We start from the raw sequence: 8,510 nt of genomic DNA on the forward strand, positions 1-8,510 counted from the left end.
GGGGATTAGTTTTGCACAATGCTAGATGTCTCCTTTATATAACCTTCAAATCAGGGTTTTGCCTTAGTTACAAAGCAATCTTTATTCACCGTTAGATGAAAACCTGATTTAAATTCAAGCTAATATTTCTCAACCGTTAGATCGAAAACTTAGCTTGTCACACACACTTGGGTAGACATTTACTGGGTTCGTGAAAACCATGCCCAAACGTGTACGTGTATGTTGGTTTAACATAGTAACCCAAAAGGTTAACTATATGATCATTTCATATTAAACTTGTTCTTCTTCACCATAACTAGTTCAATTGACTCAAATGAACTAGTTAAAGAGTTGTTCCATTGCTATGAGATCTTATGTAACTACACAAGACATAATTGAAATAAAGATGATTCGATTCGATTGAATCGTCTAATGAACATTATAGCCACGATTTGCATAAAGCATTCCTTAGTAATTTAATGTTTCATGTTCAGAGCACATCTTTAGATCATAACCTCTTAAGTTCACAAACAAGTTCACGGACTTAAGTTAATCGGTTGAGTTTTCCAAACTCCGCAGAAATTCTCGGAAAGAGAACTTCCGCCTGTTCGCGGACTTAGCACACAAACGAGTTTTGGAAAATCCCAGCAGAAATTCTCGGTCGAGAACTTCCGACAGTTCGCGGACTTGGCAAGCCAATTCCACAATCCTCCCGATTTCTCTTGATCAACAAAGTTCGAAAACTTCGGTTCAAGGAATACATGGTTACGTAATCTAAACTCTCATTTCAATCATTGAGACATTCTTAGAGTACGCTATGTAGCCGTTACTCACAGACCGATTCACGTCAGAGCAATTCTCAAAGTGATTGAAACTTTTCATGACTTTCGTCACTAGGTGAAGATAAACTTGATCAAAGCGAAACTCTTTACCAACACACGATTTCGAGATAAAAGATAAGCAATGAATGCTCAGCTCGAAATGTGAAATGTGTATGATCTAGTCTATATAGCATGCGACTTTTGTCTCATAAGAAGTAGGAGATAGAAGAGATAGACTTTTGAGCGATAGATAAGTTCAAGTCTCCACATACCTTTTTGTTGATGAAGTTCCACGGTTCCTTGTATAGATCTTCGTCGTTGTATGATGAATCGCCATGAAGTCCTTGAGCTCAACTACACTTTTCTATCCTAGTCCGAGACTTAGCTATGTAGGATAGAAATCAAGACTCATAGTTTTGATCACTAACATTGAAAAACATGCTTGAGATAGCAACGCATGCGAGGTTGACCGAGCTATGCTCTAAAAATATAGAAGCGTACAAAGTTGTTTTTCCTTTAGGACATATATCATAAAACGGTTGTCTTGCACGCTCATGCAGATACTGTCTTCTCTTACTCCTGCTTGTTCCAGCATTTTTATCTACTCTGCTTGTTTCAGCATTCTCATCTACTTCATCTCCAGCATTCACACCAACACCTTCTCAAACTTTCTCATTTGCACCATATGTTTTAGTAGGATTAACTGAGGGATCGACTACAGGTTCAAAATTGTCATCTGCATCTTCTACATTGACATCCACACCTTCTGCTGAAGTATTACCCCTATGTGCTTTTACCACAGATCTTTCACCATGAAAACGCCACATTGTGTACGAAGATTCAATCCCATGTTTGAGCAAATGTAAGGAAATCTCACCAAGTGGCACTAAACCGTTACAGTTGATACAACGTTTATAAGGGAATGAGAACAACGTACTCTCAGCACCATTATTCTTGACAAACATTATAAATGACCTGACACCTTCTATGTATTCTCTGGACTTACAGGCAAAATTCATCCACCTCTTGTCCATATCAGATGACATGACACCCTTCAAGATACAGATTTTACAAGATTAAATTAAGTATCCCTAGTGGTATTAAGGGTTGTCGAGGCCCTAATAATTAACCACAGAACTCTCGTCTTGTGTATGCGACAGAGTTAGCTACAAGTAGCCAATGTATAACCACTAGGACTAAATAACCACAACATACTTAGGACTGTGAAACATACCATATACCTAGTAACTGACTACAAGATAGCAAGGATACAATATTGAAACATCTTTCACCTAGTTTTGATTCGATTAGTTCTTTCAATTTATAAAATCTTCTTCTTTTGCTTGTATTTCAGAGAGTTTCATCTTGATTTTCTTAGTTTTTATGTGACCTTTTCATATTGAAAATAATTCAAGATCCAAAATAAATCAAATCTAAAACAGCTTAACATAAAACACTTATTGTATTTCATCAATCAAACACCCAAATCTGAAGAAAAAAATAAGTAGAGAGAGAGAGGGTACTTTCAATGTTCTATTCCCTATAGAAAGTTTTTAATCTTATTTTGTTTTCTATTTCAGAGAGCTTTATCTTGATACATCTTAGTTTCTATTTGATTTTTTTTCTTATTTTGAGAAAATCCAAATCAAAATTGAAAATAAACAAATACCTAAACCTATCAAACACCCAAATTGAAAACATCTTAACATAAAACCATATGAAACATTTGATTTCATCTATCAAACACCCAAATCTAACATACAAACAACTATCAAACATCCAAATCTCAACTGACCTAAATTTCAATTTGAAAGAAGAACAAAAAGAAGAAACTTTATACCTAAGATTATCACAATTAGCTGTTAGTTGATGTTGATGACTAGTTTTTCCAACTTCAACAGTACAACAAAGATAAGTTAGACCTAACAATTGAAAAAGTAAAACGAAAATCAAAAACAAAATATGAATCTAACAAAGGGTAAAGTGAGAGAGAGTTACACAGTGAGTGGGTGAGAATATGATTGCAGAAATGAAGTCTCTTCTTCACTCAATTTCTAGATCTAGTTTAAAGGAGAGAGTAAAGAGAGAGATACATAAAGAGATAGAGAACGAATGGAGGAGAAGTGGCTGTACAGGGAAAAAAGAGGGGGAAATGAAAGAGATATCCCGCCCAAAGTTATTAGGGTAAAATATCTTGCACACTAGCCTTTCGCATCATGGGATGAAAATGTGCTTAGAAGTGTAGGCAGCCACACGGTTTATTGGCATGCGTACAACAGGGTTTAGTTGCAAATCGCAACAGAATCGAACAGTTGTGAGTTTAGTAACTGCTCTAAACAGTTGCGAAATTTTTGCAACTAGAATTCGCAACTGAAAATTCGCAACAGCTTATAAGTTGTTGCTAATCTGAGTTGCTAATCCCTGAATTTGGTGTAGTGTCATCTATCACTCAAAAGTCTATCTACTCTATCTCCTATTTGAGAGAAAAGTCGTATTGCTATATAGACTTCAATTATACACATTTGATATTGCGAGCTGAGTTTATCTCGCTTATTTATTTCTCGAAATATGTGTTGGTAAGCTTTCGCTTTAACCAAGTTCATCTTTTATTCTTGACACAAGTCATAAGATGATCATGTGAAAATCGCCTTGTAACATCTTACATGATTTTTGTGAGACAGTCATTTGAAGTAGACTCAAAATATTTCATATTGATCATTCAATCACTTGAAAATTGCTTTGAAGCTAATAGTTTGAGTGAGACAACTATTGTCGTCTTCCAAGAATGTTTCAGTGATTGAAATGAGGGTTTAGAACATGTAACCATGATTTGATATAAACATAGTGTGTATTCACATTTGTGTAAAGTCCAAAACTGGGAACCATGGTATGCGTACCCGTAGGCGTACTAGTTGGTTGTTGGAAGTCCGGAAACTAAATATGCGTACCCGTACGCATACTGGCGGAAATTCAAGTCCGTGAATTTCTGCTAGAGTTTGGAAGTGTACTATGGTATGCGTACCCGTACTCATACTAGCGAAACCAAACTCAGTCCTACTACTTAGGTATGCGTACTCGTTTGCATACTTAAGTAGGTTATGTTCTAAAATCGGTTTGTTCATGAACTAATATATCTTACAAAAATAAATGTGTTTTTGCAGATCCGATGGCTCTCTATGGGTCTTTTCTAACGATCAACGGCTCATAATCTTTTCAAAATGCAAAGATAAATCTTGGCTCAGAACAAAGCCCTCTTTTAAGCCCTAATCCAACGGTCGAACTCCCTTCTTTCTCCTTTTCGGTTACAAAAACCTAAATTAGGACTTTTCTTTCGATTTTCTTCACCAACTCTCCTCCCATTACAAAAACCTAAATTACAAAAACCTAAACCATTAAGAAAAACATTATCTGTTACTTTAAATCTCTTAGACTCATATCCGGTAATCAATTTCATGTGTTACATTTATACGATAACCCCTTGAAATGTTCGACTATATAAATCTCGAGAGAGGTTATCATCTTCCCAGGTTATCAATTTCTTTCTCCAACATAATCTCTCAAGAATACTAGGTAATACTTTGTGATATTTTTCTTTTAAATTTGTAATTGATTGCATTTTTTCAAAACAACTCACAGACCATTTATCTTCAATTGGTATATTTTGTTGGGATACATATTTGGATTTGAGTTTCTTCATCATCTTCGATCTGAGTTTGTTAATATTTGGATGTATTCTTGCAGGTTTTTGTTGGTCTATTGAGAAAATGGTTGCCATCTATCTCAGGTAAGTTTTGAATCCTAAGATGCATATCATTTTTAAACATGTTTTGTGGGTGGGTCGTGGGAAATTCCTACTTTGGTGGTGGCAATTTTTTTTTCCGAGGTGTCAGATTCTGATTTGTGTTGGCCACCGAACAATAATTTTTCTGGGTCGAGAAGTTCTCCACGAAGTGAATTCTCCACAAATCTCCACAAAATCTAAAGAGATAACCTACAATAGTAAGTTGTGGTTTGGGAAAGAATTCTAATGATCAAGAGTGATCTCAACTGTTTAGAATGTGTTTTTCCCCATTCGACAGTTGGACCTTTTCCAGCGATCGACTGTTATCATTGCTCACAAAGTGCAAAAGATAAATCGTGGCTGAAAATTCACCCACCTAATAGGTCCTCATCGACGCTGCTCAATCATTGATTAAACTCTCGGCATCATATTCCCAGGTTTTTTGCCAATTTGTTTTTTTTTAGGTTAAGTATCTGCAACAACTGTTGGAATGTGCAAGAAATGAAGAGAGCCAGTGATCAGCCTTGCATGATTCACGCCTTAACTCTTCAGAACCTAAGGTACACCGTACACACACATATAAGTCTATTCCTATTTTCATTGCTTCTGTTGGTATCGATGCCTACTGTATTTCTCATTTTTTGAATCCCACACCATTGTTTATCCAGCGAAAACAATGTGAAGATAACACTATGGGGTGAGCCGAGGAACGAGCCTCGATAACTCCTAGACACAAATGGAATAAAGGAAACACCTGTTGTTTGTTGTAGTCTCATTGTCCTATGTCAAAAATATGTATATCATCCAAACTACTATTTGTTTTTAATCCAATTTAATATCCAGGGTATAAAAACTTTTGTTATTCATGTCCCTATATTTCTTCTCAGGAAAGCACTCTTTGTGATCCATTACTGCCAGTATGCCACTAAGGTCTTCTTAAACCTGACGTTCCTGAAGTTCATGACATTAAAAAATGTATCTATGTGATGTACACCGTTGTTATAATTTGTGATGGCTATTTAACAAATGAATCAAACTAACTTGATTTTAACCACAGGTCAAATAACATTACCAGCTCCGACACGTCAAATAACATTACCAGCTCGAAATAATTGCTGGACATTTGATCCTCAACAATATAAAGACCATTTCTGAACTGTTGTATGCCAAATGGGACCCCACTAAGCAAGTCAATTTCGCAACAGCCAGAGTTGTAACATATCTTTGTATTGTCACCATGGATTTTTTTTTTTAACATCATAGTTGCATGTTCAACTCTGGAATGCAGGTACTCAATCGAATTTTTGTCGAAGCGAGGGCAAATATAATTTTGGAATCAAACGGATGGCACTATTTGGGATGCAACTGCACAACTAAAGCGGTTGGTGAAGAAGGGGACTGTGGATGCAGGAAGTGTGAAGACAAGGCCGAGGAACCTGTACCGAGGTGTGATACTACTTACTGCGGCATATAATATATTTTCTTGTGTCGTTACAGAACTCCTTTTAAGTCCACTATCCATGGTACAATCAAAACACTGACCACCCAAAAATTAATTTATGCCTTATTAGCTTTGAAGTGACAGGCCTAGCGGCCACACCATATTTGCTGCCCTAGATAGTGAAGTCCAGCGTATTGTCCACACCACTGCCTCAGACGTAGTTATGATGGGAGAGGTGCGCCACCACCTGTTTGTCTTTACTTAATTTGGCATCATTGGGTCAGTTAAAAAAATTCTTAAGAAGTCATCTTTAAGTCAGTTAAGAAAACTCGATTATGTGCACATTTAAGTTCCAAATTACCTGTGTTTTGTGCTGATGTAATCAAACTTCATGTTGTAATGGCAGCAGGAAGAGGGAAAATGTAAGGTGGTTGCAGCTTTTGAAAACACCTTGAATGTTGAGATGGACCAGTCAGCACTGCGTTCAACAAGAAGAATCAAATACTCCCAGCTACACGGTTGCAAGGTTTCCTTTCCCTATAGCATCCCCAACAGTCCCTCCCTCAGGTCCCGTGCTCTTAACTGCCAAGGATCAAAGTGACCCAGATACGAAACCCACCAAAAAGATCCTGTTATAGAGTGTAATATAATATGTCTGCCTCTACTGTGCTTTTCAGTGATGAAGTTTGACGGGAAAGATTTTGGGCGACAATAGACGTGTCATGAAGCATATTAATAACATAGATGTGTTGTCGCTCTTTTTCTTCTCTGCAGTTCATGTTTTATACAGAAACATACAGAAAAATGAAAATTGTATGTGTCTCTAGGTGCTTTGACGATCAACCAGTCTGTAATCCTACATCGAAGTTTCAAGTGTGGCATATACTGTGTTCCTACAACTACAAGATGTTATATTCCATTATCTTTTTATCAAATGTTTTGAGGAGAGTCATGGTTATTTGCGACCTTTTTACACTTGCAGGTGTCCCCAAAGGCAGCTTACCGACATAGTAGTTATTGTTAAGGGTGCACACGGTTCGGCTCGGTTCTTGCCGAGGCCGAGTACCTGTACCTCCTTAGCCTCGGTTCCAAAATTTTGGACCGGTACCTGTACCTTGTACCTCGGTTCCGGTACCATTCGGTACACGTACGGTACCGGTACCTATCAGTACTAATTAACTTCAGAGAGGTGTGGTGTTCGCAAACAAACTATAACTTCAGTTTGAGTAGTAATTAACTTCCTAAACTGTGGTACAATAACAAGTCATATGCTAGTGCAGTTGTACAATTGCTATAATGACTAGTGTGTTGAACTGATGATGCTTCTGCTCATCGTTGATGAAGAATGATAGAGATAGGTGGTTGTGCTGGTTGCGATGGATGGACGTCGGTAGCAAACGAGAATGATGATGTTGATGATGGATAATGAAGACTAAGATGGTTGGGAGAGTTGCAGCCGAGGAATGGAGAACAACTCGACAAAACAGGGAAGATCCCATCTGCTATTGTTGATCATGATGATCGCAGTTGAGAGAATGATGATTACTGCCAATGAAGAGGGTGACGTATCAGTGGTGTTGCTGTCATTGAATTTCGAAGTTGAGCTTGGTTTCTGAGACTGTTGGAATTGGATCTTGGCAGTGATAAGCTGGGGAGGTTACCTTCTCCGCACCTTCTTCAGTTGCAAACTCAATATGGCAATGTCCACTGAATTTTCCATTATCAAGTGAAGAGAAACGCACATCGATAATTTTCCCAGCCCTTTTAAAGAACTTGATCCTACAACAACAGCGAAAAAAGAGTGTTGAGACAATGAAATGTGGCGAAGGTTAAAAAGTAAAAATATGATATATACGCACACATCTGATTTAGTAATGGACAAAGATAGGTGCTTGGCAATAAGTGTTTTTGATGCTCCAGTGGTTTCGGTTCCATATCGGTCAATTACAATTTCCATGTTACACAAGTTTTGGCCATCCAACTCCAATGCCTGCAATGATAAATTATTCATAGAGTAAAACCTAACACAGAACTTTCAACAAATTACAGAGCACAAACTGAGAAGTCTACCTTCTTTGCAGCTTCTTCAGTTGCAAACTCAATATGGCAACTTCCCTTGTACTCAATATGGCGGATGATTGCAATTAAACAGGCTATACATGGTCAATGATGCCAGCTTCACTTGTTGACATAAGAGTTTTTTCACTATCTACTCTGTACCTTTCTTAGCATGTTTCGCCGTACATTTTCCACATTGCCTACCGCATGAAATCAGCCATTCTGCATATAAAAGAAGGAACAGATTAATCAGATAAATCTATACCGAGACCACATAAAAGAAAGAAAATACGATGTGCCCATCAAAGCCATTAACTTCTCTACAGCAAACACCATTCCCTTGCAACTCAAGAACATCAATTATTATCGGAAATCATCAACAACCCCATCGAACACCACCAACATTCGAACCCCATCTCTTCATTTCAAC

General features: G+C 37.5%; 1 long non-coding RNA gene across 7 annotated transcripts; it reads left to right on the plus strand.

Annotated features, from left to right (window-relative positions):
- Positions 1 to 4,151: 4,151 nt before the first annotated feature.
- Positions 4,152 to 6,957, plus strand: LOC113274995. Of its 7 annotated transcripts, none has more exons than XR_003323354.1 (4): positions 4,152 to 4,370; positions 4,542 to 6,027; positions 6,153 to 6,301; positions 6,429 to 6,957. It is a non-coding gene; the product is annotated as an uncharacterized LOC113274995 (long non-coding RNA). The 7 variants fall into 7 exon arrangements; XR_003323353.1 differs by having other exon boundaries at positions 6,153 to 6,257; XR_003323356.1 differs by having other exon boundaries at positions 6,153 to 6,257; positions 6,432 to 6,957.
- Positions 6,958 to 8,510: the final 1,553 nt, after the last annotated feature.

Source organism: Papaver somniferum, chromosome 4, assembly GCF_003573695.1.
Source record: "Papaver somniferum cultivar HN1 chromosome 4, ASM357369v1, whole genome shotgun sequence".
In the NCBI taxonomy this organism is placed as follows: domain Eukaryota; kingdom Viridiplantae; phylum Streptophyta; class Magnoliopsida; order Ranunculales; family Papaveraceae; genus Papaver; species Papaver somniferum.